This window comes from Globicephala melas, chromosome 11, assembly GCF_963455315.2.
Source record: "Globicephala melas chromosome 11, mGloMel1.2, whole genome shotgun sequence".
NCBI classification, from domain to species: Eukaryota; Metazoa; Chordata; class Mammalia; order Artiodactyla; family Delphinidae; genus Globicephala; species Globicephala melas.
In genome coordinates this window covers 100362191-100376618 of record NC_083324.2, presented here as the reverse complement: position 1 = coordinate 100376618, position 14428 = coordinate 100362191, and positions in this window count along the sequence as shown.

The following is a 14428-nucleotide window of genomic DNA, read 5'->3' as shown; positions in this document are numbered from 1 at the left end:
AGTCGCTCTTCTGAGCTGATTTAATATTTCCAGTGTTAGCATTTGAATGTTGGATGAACTTGTTTCCCTGGTGTGAAATTCAAGATTTGTAAATTCAAACAGACGATGAAACGATTTAGAATTAGTCATTGATAGCCTCTAACTGAATAAATCACAGGCTTGCTTGCTAGTTCTCTGGCATTGCCAAGATTATACGTCTAGACGAGGTAGGAGTTCCCCTTCCCCGTGTGTGCGCGTGCGCGCGCACACACACACACACACACACACACACACAGAGTCTCTGAACTGTCACAGCAGTGTAATAATCTGACTTCTGAGAATTACATGCAAGGACTAGAATACAGGCTAGAAGATGCGGGGCAGCCCATCCCGCTCTGTACGGGGATGATGTTCTAACAGTTAGAGCTCCCCCAGATGAAATGGGGGTCCATCCGCAAGGAGACCCGCTGTCTCGGAACTGCTGGAAGGAGGAGGGTGGAGCAGAGTCTTACCCGGGATGCCCAGACGGGTGGACGGCCTCTAAGGCAGGTGGCTCTCAGCTCTGAGGTCCACGGTCCTGCAATGGCACACCTTAAAGACAGGACCTGGGAGGTCTTCCATTTCCTCCCCCAAGTTATTACTTCCTGCTCACGGATCCACCAAATAGCCTATCCGCATTCTCCTTTGAGAGAACCTGGGCTGACTCACCCTGAAGGAGCAGTTTGGCTTTGTGAGCCCCTGACACCCACCTTCTCCCCTTAGTCTGTGAGCCAGTGTCCCCTGAAACCCCAAACTTCAGCTCGATTAAGCCTGTTGTTTCTTCAGGGTCACAGTGGAACAGCCAGGCCTGCTGTGGGAAGTTCCCCGCTCCCCATCGTCCCCCCTCTCTTCCCATCCCCCTCCCTCCCCTCCCCCTCCCTCCCCATCCCCCCTCCCTCCCCACCGCCTCCATCCCCTTCACCCCCGCCCTCCCTCCCCATTCCCCTCCCTCCCCTCCCTCCCCCTCCCCCTCTCTCCCCCTCCCCTCCCTCCCATTACCTCCCCACAGGCTACCCTGTATCTCTCCTTACTCCCTATCGTCCCCCTTCCCCCCAACTTCTCTGCAAACCGAGGGAGCAGTAGTAATAGCAGCTGAGCGCGGCCTTTCTGCAGCGAGTCCCACAGACCAGAGAACCTTCCAGAAGAGGTCACAGTGCTCAGCGGCCTAAAGATGCAGGAGGCCAGATTGTTCATTTCCTTCGTTCAAGATCTCCACTGGGGCCGGTGTGTCTGTCCTCTGCCACTGGACCATAACTGGGAGTCGGATAAGAGCCTCCGCTCCCGTAATCCCCAGGGAGTCCTCCACGATGAAGCTCCTGCCGCCGTCCCCGGCCCTGCCCGGGGCACCCTGGCTGCAGTGTGACCACCCACAGCCAACGTGTGGAAGGAAGTGAGCTTTCCCTTCCCAAACAGGTCTCTGGGGGCACCACTATCAGCTGGCTGGTTCACACCTTGGACATGGCAAAGTAAAGCACTTGACAGCATCCCAAATTCGCATGGTTATGCGCAGGGACCACTCTCCAAGGAGGCAAAAAAATAGCCCTGGACTGGGACGGGACGCTGTCCCCCCGTGGGACCTTGGGGAAGCCGTGGCCCATCTGGGCATCCCTCTGTCTTCTCCTCCATGGAGAGAGCGCTGGGCACAGTGATCTCCGAGGTCCAGCCAGCTTGAAACCCGTCACTTGACAACTAGGGGAGAGTTTAAATGAGTATGTACTTTTCTCCACCCTCCCCGCAGTTCTTCTTAGTTAGCTTACAAAATGAGGAAATCAAACCAAACCTGGACACAAGATCCCACCCTGGGATCAAGATATTTGTAGAGTGTGTATCGGCTCCAGCCCTCGACCTTGGCCACCAGCGTCTGTGCTTCCCTCTCCTGAGCAAATGGTCCTGATACTCACGAGGGACACAGCTGTCTCCTGCCCACCTTCCACCAGAGTTCTGCAACCTCCGTGCCTGCTGCGTTAACACCTCTCTGGGGGATGACGGACGGGACATTGCGGGGATCGGAGCAAAGGTGAGCCAGAGCCGGACATCCCAGCGAGTGGCTTCTCAGGCAGAAGGGAGCACTGGGGTCCTGACGGGCTTGGTGGGTGAGTCAGCACAGGGACGGCAGACACAGCCTGTCAGGTCCCGGATCTGTAAGTGAGCAGAACATCGACTGCACTGGGGCAGGGAGGGAGGGAGAGCCATTCACACCCGATGGGTGCAGATCAAAAGGCATGAGGCAGGCAGCCCCGGCTTTCCTTCCCAAGGGCCTGTTAGTAAGAGCTGAGGCCGGCTCCGTGCCAAACCTGAGTCCCCTTGCTGCCTTCCAAGCAGGGTGGAGGCGAGCTGGCGTGGGAGGGGAGGGCGGACAGTGGACATCACGGCGGGTCAGTCTGTGGATGTCCAGCACGCCTGGCGGCATCGGTCAGCATCTGCTTACTTCTGAGCCAGGCTGCATTCAACAGAGCAAGGATGCATCTGCACGGAAGGGGCTGAGCCCCAGGAGCTGGCGGCTATCACCCCTGGCTTTTTACAAGCAGATTCTCTGGTCCGAGGATGAAATCACTATGTTGCCAGAGAACACGGCTTTAGGTCAGGGGACATGATATACACTCCAGAGAAGAAGGAGGGAATTCATTTTCCTTTTCTGCACAGGGTTTAGCCCAGCTGTGGACAGATGTGCCCTCTCCCCATCAGCTATGTCTGGAATTGACCTCCCGGAGTCAGACTGTTGGGTGCAGAAGAGAAATGAAACAATGTAGTCCTTGGAAACTGGACGCCATGTACCTCCAAGGGTGCGAGATTCCAGAGGGCATACGGGCACTGGCTTAGTTGTATGTTATCTAGTACAACACGCTGCATAATTAGCAACAAAATAATCCAATTTAGCAAACCTATGTACCGAGCATGCTGCTAGCTGCCAGGGCTTCAAATATAACTAGATCTCTGGCTTATTGATACACTTTCTGGTGGTTTTGACGGTTGTCAGGGAGGAACTTAGTATTAGAATTGCTTCATGGGACAACCTCTTAAGCAGTCACTGGGGTCTTTAAAAGAATACAAATCATTACATTTAAAATTTATTTATTTTATAAAAGGACAAAAATAAATTAAAGTTGTTGAGACTTAAATGTTTCTTTACCACAAAAGAGATTAGTCCTCTTAGTATAAGAGATCACAGAAGATTGAGTGCACGTGTACGCACACCTATAGTGGTCTATACTGTACGTCTTGACGTTAGGAAGTATCGATCGTCTCCTTCCAAATGCTGCTTCCATTTTCTCTCTTCTTCCTCTTCATTTTATTGTTGTATTATTATTGTTGGTTGAATTGAGTTTCCCCAAAAGACATGTCCGAGTCCTAAGCCCTGGTACCTGTGAATGTGACTTCCTTTGGAAATAGGGTATTTGCAGATGTAATCACGTTAAAATGAGGTCATATTGGATTGTAAGCAGTGGGCTCTAATCCAGTGATTGGTGTCCTTACAACGAGAGGGACATTTTGACACAGACACACAGAGGAAAGAAAGCTGCGTGGAGACAGAGGCTGAGGCTGGAGCGGGACGTTTACAAGCCTTGGAACGCCAGGGGCTGCGGGGAGCCACCAGAAGCTGGGAGAGGGGCCTGGAACAGATCCCCCTCGGAGCCCCCAGGAGGAGCAAACCCTGCCATCACCTTGATCTTGGACTTCTAGGACCCAGGACTGGGAGACAAGACATTTCTGTTGTGCCCAGTTCGTGGTACTTTGCTACGGCAGCCCTGGGAGACTAATACAGTCATTTTAACATTGTCCAGGTTTACCTTAATCACAGTCTGTTTGGTAAAGATAGTTCTTATGGTGTGTGACATACGCTTTATCTTTAAACAGATTCACTGTTCACCACCTGTGCCTTTAGCTGTGCACTCTCCCTTTTCTCTCCACAGTTATGTCCTCATCTTTGGACTCTCGGTGAATTCCTTCCCCCTCCCTCCCCTTCTCCCTCCCTCCCCTTCCACTGTCCGCCTCCCTCTCCCCCTTCCCTCCCTCCCTCTGTGCTGGATGCTGGCATAGCTGCTCATCGGGTCCTTTTCATCTGACACCTGCTTGAGGAGCTCCCTCCAGACATTCTGTTTGCCCCGAATTAAAGCAGTGACTTGACATGACTCCTTCCTTCTCTGAGACTAGGTTGTTTTTCTCTACAAGCAGTTTTGAAGTCTGTTTCTCTTTCTGTTGCCTTGGAGAATTGCATGGGTGGAGGGAAGGACTTGGAGTGACATGATCAGGTACATTTGTTGGACTATCTGGACATTTCTTCTTGAACCAGGACCTGCTCCACCTCACAGCAGAGTGCACCCTGTTCGCATGGGGAAACACCCCGGGATTCGGGGCATTTCCCTCGGGCAGCGTGCTCTCCTGCAGCCTGACTGCAGCCCTCGCTCACCCTCCTCCTTATTTTACCCGTTTCTCTCTCACCACTGATTCCACCGGCTCAGAGGAGAGAGACAGCCCTCCTCTCAGCTTGGTGGACCCTCCAGTGAGGCTTCCAGGACAGGGGCTGTGAAGACTGGCCGCGCTGGGTCTATGCCCTGTGCTCCACTCCGGAATCCGTCCTTCCTTGGCTTCCAGTTTTTTAAATGTACTTTTTCTGGTTATACTCTTTTCCTCCTTGGTGCTGTTGGGAAATTCTCTCTTTTTTTTTTTTTGCCAACTTAAATTTTTTTTTCTTATTTTTATTGAAAATTGGGAAGGGAAATTCTGTAAAGCCGTTTCATTTTTAATAGTGAACTTACGTTGAGCTGATGTTTGACGTAATAGCAGCTAATATAATAATAATAGCAACGAATGCGACTGGGTAGATGGATGAAGGCATTGTTACTCAGACTTCTAATCCCGTCACCCTTATCCTAGGGACTTGGCCAAGAGGAAAAGGACCTCCAGGGATGACACCTGTTTGAGGGGCGGCACATGAGGGTTCTCCAGAGAAACAGAGCCAACAGGATCTATGTCTCTATGTCTACATCTTTATCCATATCTATACCTATATCTATTTGTCTGTTTTTCTCTATACCTTTTTCCTCCTTCCTTCCTTCCTTTCTTTCTTTCCTTGTCTCTGTTTCTTTCTCTCTCTCTCTTTCCTTCCTTCCTCCCTCCCTCCTTCCTTCCTTCTTTCTATCACCTACAGAGAGGTTTATTATGAGAAATTAGCTCATCTGATGATGGAGGCCAAGAAGTCCCATAAACTCAATGGCCCAAGAACCAGAGAAATCAATGGTGTGAGTTCCATTCTGAGGCCCAGGACAGGAGAAGATCCATGTTCCAGCTCAACAGTCAGGCAGAGAGAGAGAGAGAGAGAGAGAGAGAGCGCGCCCCCTTCCCCCCATTTTTTCTCTTCAGGCCTTCAGTGGATTGGATGCGGCCCACCCACACCGAGGAGGACAATCTGCTTTACTCAGTTTACGGATTCAAACGCCAACCACTTCTGGAAACACCCTCGCAGAAATACCCAGAATAACATTTAACCACGTATCTGGGCGACTTGTAACCCAGTCAAGTTGATGCATCAGATGAACCGTGACAGCCAGTATTCAGGAGAATAGCTAAGAATCTAGATCCCGGGGTGAGAGAGACACAGGTGTGAATTTTTGGCTCTGCTATTTAAATGCTGTGTGGTCTTCTCTTAGCTTACTTAACCTCTCTGTGCCATAGTTTCCTCATCTGTAAGATGGGAATGAAAAGAACTAGCGCCGGGGCTAGTTGTGAGGTTGAAAGGAGCCAATAAGGGAAAGTTATGAGCTTTATGACTGGAATTTTAGAAGGCTTGAGCCGGAAGTTATCTCAGAATCAGTCTGATCCTTTCTTATATATTAGGTGGAACAATGAAACTGGTCCCAGAAAATCTCAGCCTACCCGCCTCTGAGGAGAGGGTAGGGTAATATCATTTGTGCGTGGTGTCCAGAATGGAATTATGAGATCTGTTATAGCAAAGTCATAGATCTCACCACCATGCAGGGTACTTTGTGAGACAGAGAGCTGGGCCAGTCCGCACAGCCTCCTCAAGTGACCCTACTTGTCAGGGCTGGCCGTGCTGCCAGGATCTTAGGATCTCAGGTCACTCATCATTGGTTATTCTATTTGTGTAAACTGTTTTATTTATCCCAACGAAGCAGTGTTCATATCCCCCCATTTCTCCATGAGTTTTATCTTTTCGCTCTTACGAAATATGACCTTTGGGGGTGGAATTTTTTGAAAAAGCGGTTTGGGGAGGACTGAGAACCCAGCCATCATCAGTCACGCGTCGATACTTGCCATGATTTATTCATCACCACAAGCCTTCTGAGCCCAGAGCCCTCGCCTGACACTCCCTCCCTATCCTCGTGTGGCCCGATGATACAGCAGAAAGCGGTCTGTCCTCTTCTTTGGGTCATCGTGGGGAAACAGAGGCACCACAGTCGTGAGTGGCCACGCAACAATGCCACGTCTGAACAACTCAACCTGCAGACGTCCCTCCTGGGATGGGAAGGGTCTCAAGCCATCAAGTTCCCTTGCAGGCTGCACGGCCTGTCGGGTGGGCGCCCACCCAAAGCCAGGGGAGCAGGACCCCTCGAGCAGGGAATAAGGCTATTTGACACTGTGATTTGAACGGCTCTCATTTCCATACGGTGTTTTCCAAGGAAAGAGCTTTAGGGCTGGAAACTCCAGCCCTCTCCTCCGTGGCTTCCTGGCCACGCCCTCCACTGGCCTTCCAGGTGTAGCTGCTGCAGAGGTGTCTTTCTGGCCCCGTCATTCTCTCCCAAACACATGAGGTGCTCAGTACACACTTGTGGAACTGACTTGTATCAATGAATTCATTCATATTCAAAGGATGATGATTTGATAACACTGACAATATTCCAAGTAAATTTCAAAGGCAATTCCAAAACGAGATTTTTTTGGCCAGGGAAATTAAGTGAGCCCTGGCGGCTGTAAAGGCTTAACACCACAGTGGCTCATCTAGCGATCACATCCAAGTCCAGTGTGGGTCCAGGGTAGCTCTCCTCCAACGGCGACTCGGTCTGGGCTGTTTCTGTCACTGCACCACCCAGGTCATCCCTGACGGAAGGCCACCTCCAGGGTCAAATAGGGATGGTGAAAGTTCTAACTTCCACTGAAACTATCTTGGGTCTTTATAAAAATTGTTAGACTTACAATGCAAATGTTGATTTAAACCAGTGATCAGAGAAGCCTAATGAAAAAGTATCATTACATTCCGAATTACCTTTATCGAGTCATTCTGTTCTTTTATTTTTATTTTTTTTTATAAATTTATTTATTTTTTGGCCGTGTTGGGTCTTTGTTTCTGTGCGAGGGCTTTCTCTAGTTGCGGCGAGCAGGGGCCACTCTTCATCGCTGTGCGCGGGCCTCTCACTGTCGCGGCCTCTCCCGTTGCGGAGCACAGGCTCCAGATGTGCAGGCTCAGTAGTTGTGGCTCACGGGCCCAGTTGCTCCGCGGCATGTGGGATCCTCCCAGACCAGGGCTCGAACCCGTGTCCCCTGAATTGGCAGGCGGATTCCCAACCACTGCGCCACCAGGGAAGCCCCCATTCTGTTCTTTAAAGAAATTTATTAACTAGTTATCATGTGTGGAGTCCTGTGCTAGATGGTGTGGGATGCAGAAGAGGTAGGCAGTGTTGCCCACAAAAGTGAAGAATCCATGTGGGGAGATCAACGCGCAGTGAATAAAAGTGAGAGTCTCTGCAGGGGTGAGTCAGTTTCCTCCAGGAGCCCACGGGAGGGACTCTAACCGGGTTGGGGTGAGACTTGGGGGAGGACTGATGAAACGGTAGGACCTTCCGGCAGAGTGGGCTGGGGGAGGAGTCAGAAAGGGGCTCTGGCACAGGGAGCAGCATGGGAAACCCTGGGGCAGCGAGAGCACGGTGCATTCAGAGATCAGAAAAGGTTCCCGAGGCTGGAGCCTCCGGGCAGAGGAGCTGAGCCTGGCAGAGCGAGCAGATGCCAGGCCCCGAAGCGGCGAGCAGGGCTGCATCAGGCTCCGGGCTTTATCCTCTCTCTGCCAGGCCTGCCTTTCCCTCCAGGCCACGGACTGTGTCTTGAGCCCTAAGCTAGCTCTTGAGCATCGGTCAGGCACAAAAGTCCATGATCCCAGGTGAGGTGTTAATGGAGAGATACAGGTGGTCGTGAAAGATGAGCCACCGGTCTGGGGGACGACGTTGGCCACTCGTGTAACTGAAGAGGATTAGTAACCAGAGGACACAGAGAAGGACTACAGATCGATGAGAAACAACCCAACAGGAAAATTAGGAAGTGCACTGAAGAGGCATTTCACAGAAGTGGAACCATGAATGGCCAGTAACAAAACAAGATACTCCCAGATCAGTGATCAGGAAAACGCAGAATAAACCTCAAAGATTCAGGTACTTTCTCCTCCAGGATATTTGCATTTTTATTAAGGATATCAAAGACCAAAAAGCTTCTGACTCCAAGGGTGGGCCTCAGATAGTGACATTTCCGAAGGTCTTGGGTCAGGTTGGTAGAGAAGATATTTGGGGCGAAGAGTCCCTTGCTTTTTAAATCTCTGCCTCTTTTTATTGTTAGGGAGGTGAGGTAGAAACTGCATTTTTGGTGAATCTAAGCACTTCATTTAGTGTAATCCTGGTCTCCATATAATAATTAACACAGCCGGCAGTGTCCCCAGGAGAAGCATCCCAAAGCTATCATCGTAGTGGGGTCCCAGCAGACGTTTCCAGCCTCAGCTCATGCAGCAGCCTGATTTCTCACCCCTTGCCTCCTGTACCCCATACTCCAGTCACAGAAAACTATTTAAGCCCTCCGAATATGCCACAATGCTTTAAACCTCTAAACTTTTGCCTCTACTTCCTGCTCTGCTTGGCATGCCCCCTTCCACCCCACCTGTTGGAAAACTCATACTCATCCTTCAAGACCCAACTGAAATGTCCCCTCTGTGACTCATTCTTTTCCTGATTTTCCCAGGTGGCATTAGCACGGCCCTTCCTCTGTGCTCCACTTAAAGCAAAACTCTCTTCAGTTATAGTACTTGCCCCACTGTGGTGTAACTATTCCATACTGTTTGTCCCCGTCCTCCTGCCCCTCAGGTGTGAGCCCCTAAAGGTACGGCTTGGGTCTCTTCACCTTTGCATCAGGGCAGTGCCAGGCCTTCGAGGAATGGTGAGTGAATATCCTTTTACGTGAAAATGAATATCCACCGTTTCTCTGAATATTCTTAGGATGATTAGCTAATCTGTGAGGATGAGTGTCCAGGAGCAGGTTTGGATGGACTGTGGAGTCGAGTCCCACAAATTCTAGGCTTCCATTAAGTGCACGTTTGTTCCCTACCAGCGAGCTCACATAGGTTGCTCAGCTGCAATTTTGCAGGAAAAAACAAAAAGCACAGAAGTGTTTTCAGCAGGAGCTTTTAATTTTCTCTTTCAGAAAAATCTCTGAGGAATGTCTTTTACTCAAAGTACAAAACTTGGCATTCGGGGCACAATTTTCAAGTTCCTATGAAATCCTGGTTGGGTCCTGGACCATCTTGATCATGTTTCTGAGAGAAGAGGGCATGTGGTCTGTGGTCTCAGACCAGGGTCGCAGGAAAGTGCAGCCGCTGGAGAGCAGGGCTCTGTCCCCTGACTCCCCGTCCCCTCCCTGCTTTGCGACAACAGAGCCCATTTCCAATGCTGGCTGTGACGAGGGAACGGCGGTTTCTCCCCATGAGGAGCTGACTCAACGCTGCCGGGCCTGGAAACCCTCACCGTCCTCAGCGGAGGGTCCCTCTCTACGTCAGGTGGTCACTTGGCCTTCATTCGGAAGTGACCAGGTCTCCTCAGCACATGGGAGGTGAACGGGGGCACCGGCCTCTAAGGGGAGCCGGGGCCAACGAGATGCAAGGACGCGCTGAGGATCTCAAAGGTGCAAGTGTGTGGTCAGCTGGCTAACGGGCCCATTGGAGAGCAGGTAGCCCAGAGCGCCTGACAGCAGGTGACACTGGAAGTGCTGGGTGCAGGCCACTGTGCACAGTTACCCAGCGCTCTCTGCACACCAGCGGGGGCACCAGGCACTCAGGCCGCACAGGAATCGTGCTCTCCGGGGCCTCGCAGGGCTCAGCCCGCAGGACCCCACGTGGCTTCGGGCTGCTGTGTGTCTGGCTTCTTCCAGGCGGGATGGCTTCACCAGGCCAGCAGGGCCGTGTGCCTCTTTCCTCATGACCCAGGGAAGTGAGGTACCAAGGAGGTAGGCGGCCAGCCAGCCCACGCCAGGCAAGGCCCCTGTCCTCCTGGCAGCCCAAGTGCCACTCTGCTGACCAGGGCCTGCAGCGTGGGAAGATGGTGTGGAGGGTGCTCTCCAGACAGAGACGCCAGACTTGGATCTTCCTGGTTTGCTACGAGAACAGGCACCTGTGGTCTCAAATCCCACCCTTAGCCCGAAGGTCACAGCTCAGGACCATCTGGTAAACTTTGCCTTGGGCGTGGCCTGCAGGCCTCCTTGCTCTCTGCCCTGCAGAGGCCACACTTCCCCCTTTTGGTTCTGGGAGGCATCCTGCCTGCACTTCAGTAGTTAACAACATGAGCTTCCATTCACTTCCTCCTTCCCTACCCAGTCCCCTGCCCGAACTCCTGGGCTCCGATGCCCAAGTCACCTACTTGCACCCAAGTCTGTCTCAGGCTCTGCTTGGGAGGGAGCCCAGCCTGAGGAAGTTACCTTGTGCACCTCACTTACCTGGGCCTTGGTTTTCTCATCTGTATTATGGGTGTGTGTGTCACCATCAGGCAGCTCACAGGACCCCAGGAGGTGACACCTATGACACATTTCACACAGCGGGGGCCCTAACTGAGCATTTCTTTCCATTGGAGTGAGAGGATGCTGTCTACTTGCTAAAGGGACCACATATGCTTTCCTGCCACCTAACATTTTGTTATTCCCAGAAATAGTACTTGAATCACTATTTTGATTACCTGAGCCCATCCATGGGAAAAAACACCAACTGCAAAAAAATAAGAATAGCCTTGGGAAATACGAAACAGACAAATAGTAAAACAAACAAAGAAACAAAAAACATCCTTACAGGGAAGAGCTGGCGCTTGGACATGAATGCTCCCTCCCCACCCAGAACCCCGACGTAACCTGCTCTGCTGTAGGGGGTGATGCTCGTCCCTCAGGCTTGGGAAACCCTGTCTTCCTGAGTGTCAGCAACAATGAAACCGCACCTCAGTGTGTGTCCTTTTTCTCACAGGGGTCACGTGGGGTCTCCTTTATCTTTGCATCAACAGGACGCCTGCTCCACAAAGCCTCGACGGGGTCCCGTCCTTTGCTCCTCTTTGCCTGTGACATTTACTGACCTCATTGCAGAGGCTATTTGCTAATCAATCCTTCTGGACTCAGAGGTCACTGCCCGGCTGAAGAGGGCTTTGCTCACATGACAAAGCAAAACTGAAAAGGGAAGGACTTCTGGGGGGGGGGGGCGGGAAACTTGGACATCTACCCAGGGCTCTGGCTGGGAACACGCATCCTCCTTGTGGTTCTATGTCAGGGGTGGGTGTGAATCTAGAAACAGGACGCATCTGGGGCACCTGGTCCTGGGGCCCCAGGTATGAGGTTAACTGCTCTTAACCCACCCTCAGCTGTGAGTTCACCACAGGTTCCAGAGGCCTCCAGGGGCCACTAGTTAAGGAACTAGCTTTGAATCTGAGTCCACACAGCTGGCCTGGTGATTCAGAACCTGCTGACGATGAATCAGGTCAAAGTTTTCTACTTTTTAAGGGTGAATTAAACCTTTTATGGCCCCCAGAGAGCAATCAGACCCCAGACAAGGGGCTTCTCAATGCCACTGCAGAGCCTGAAAGAGTTAATTAACTACGTAGGGGAGAGATTTATTGCCATGGATCTTAGGAAGGGGGTGATTGATAAGATTATCTGGATAATACAGATGAAGGAAGCCCTTGCTAGGGTGGTGAGTTAACTGGATGGTGCTTCGATCCCCACGCAGAGCCCTGGCTAATAAACATTTTTTCTCATTTTGGAATCAGGCTTATTTATGCTGAGACCTAGACCAGGGAGAGGCAAGTTTTTTCCATGAAGGGCTAGATAGTAAATATTTTAGTCCTCGTGGGCCACATGGCCTCTGTCACAACAGCTCAACTCTGCCGTTGTAGCAGGAAAGCAGCCACAGACAATAGTAAACCGATGGGTATGGCCATGTGCCAATAAAGCTTTATTTACAAACACAAGCCATGGGCCGGATTTGGCCTGCAGGGTCTTAAGTGGGGGCAGGTTCTTTCAGACACACGCTCTTTTTTTTTTTTTTTTTTGGTGGTATGTGGGCATCTCACTGCTGTGGCCCCTCCCGTTGTGGAGCACAGGCTCCGGACGCGCAGGCTCAGTGGCCATGGCTCACAGGCCCAGCTGCTCCATGTCATGTGGGATCTTCCCGGACCGGGGCATGAACCCGTGTCCCCTGCATCGGCAGGCGGATCCTCAACCACTGCGCCACCAGGGAAGCCCCAGACACACCCTCTTTTTGAATTACCTGATTGAGTCCTCCCAATGGGCAGATTCATTTGGCAGATTTTCGTTGAGTACCTATTACTGAGGTTTTCATGGACGTATCATAGTGAATCAAAGTCAAATCCTCTCTTCATGCAGTTTACAGGCATGTCTAGTGGAGGATACCGGGAAACGAACAGGCCAGGACACCCTGTATGAAAAGCCCTGAGTGGGGTTATCTAAGGGGTAAGACAAGAGCAGAGGACTCTCCACCCAGACTTGAGAGATCAGGGAAGACTTCCTGGAGGAAGTGGCCTCAGAGCTGTGGCTGGAAGGAAGAGCACACATTGGCCAGGCTGTCCAGGGAGGAGAGCTGGAGAGGAGGAAAGGGACCATCCCAGTGAAGAGGAAACGGTGTGAATCTGAGCAACAGAAAATAAGCATTGATTCCTGAAGCATCAGATTCTGGGGCCAGGGGTGAGGGGTGAGCGGGAGAGAAGGGTGGGGGGGGGGTGAACCACACAGGGTCTCGGGAGCCAGGGAACCGAGGTTGAACTTTGTCCCCAGGGCTACAGGGAGAAGTGACATCATCAGATTTTCATGTAAAGAAGAATCTGTCCACTAGCGCTGCAGCGAAAGCACCAGGGAGGATGCGGGGCAGGCGGAGAAGATGGTGCCTCAACCAGAGCAGTGTTGCAGAGCAGGTGGGGCTAGGCACCTGCCCCTGAGTTGCTCAGAAGCTGAACTAGTGGACGCTGGGAGTCTGCGTGGATGACCAGCTATTTTTAGATGAGGGATATGTGGGTTTGAGGCCGGGGAGGCGACAAGAGTTGGCCTGGAGCTAAACTCGGATTTAGGATCAAAGGGGCCCTGGAGAATTCCGGGGGGAGAGATGGGGTGGTGACCGTGATGGAAAGATGCTGATGATTACATACTCAGGCAAGAGCGGGGAGGCTGGCGGCTCAGGGGAGGCTAAACTGAGATGCCACAGTGACTGTCAAAGATACACAAAGTGGGGCTCGAGTTCCAGTGGGAAGGACGGCCTTTAATCAGGAATAAGCATTGCCATAGGGAGAAGGGTCGAGCACGAACACGACTTTGTACAGAGGCGGACAGAGGGGATGGTGCTTCACATGGAGAGGTAGGAGACGAGGAGGGGTGACGGGGCTCAGCGGAGTCGGGGAGTGAAGATGTACACGGGGAGGGTGGGTCCACGTGACACCACCTGGCGTCGCTCATTGGCGCTTATGGAAGTTAGGTTCCCGCGGAGGCCGGGAGGCGGGATGCGTCCTCAGGTGCGGCTGGGACAGAGGGTCAGTTCTTGGGGGGCTTGAGCTTTCTGAGCAGGCACTTGGAGGGGGCCTCGTGTCCCCTGCGGACGCAGCCTTGAGCTGTTATAAATGATGTTACTGTTTGTTCGTGTCTTTTCAGGCCAAGGCCGAGGCCGGGCTGGGAAGAGGGCTCGGAGGAGTCTGGCAGAGTTTGGCAAGGAGTGTCCGTCACCACAGGACGCTTAGCTGCCACGGGGACTCTGGAGCCGATGGCCCTCGGGAGCTGTTGCACGTGTGACCAGCCGTAGCCTGTGGCCGCCCCACGACGGTGGTGTGACCTCAGTCCAGTGGTGGGCAGTTCCTGGAGGGGGACTCAGCCCAGGGCCACCAGGGAAAGTGGGTGCCTCTGTCCTCGGGGGGATTCAGTTGAGAAAGGTTATGGATCTGAGGCCCGAGAATCGGTTCTTCCTGTCAAATGGCAACTTCCGAACAGTAGCCCAGCCCCAAAGCAGCCGCGGCTTAGGAACGTGCAGAGTTAAGTCATGTTATTGTCAGTATTTGCGGGGACAGGAGGCTGGCAGAGGCCCAGAGCCAAGCCTCACGGCCCCCCTCCTGCTCTGTGGCTGTGAACTTGGTGGGTTTGTGTCCCTCTGTCACGTCAGGTCCCAATTCTAGCA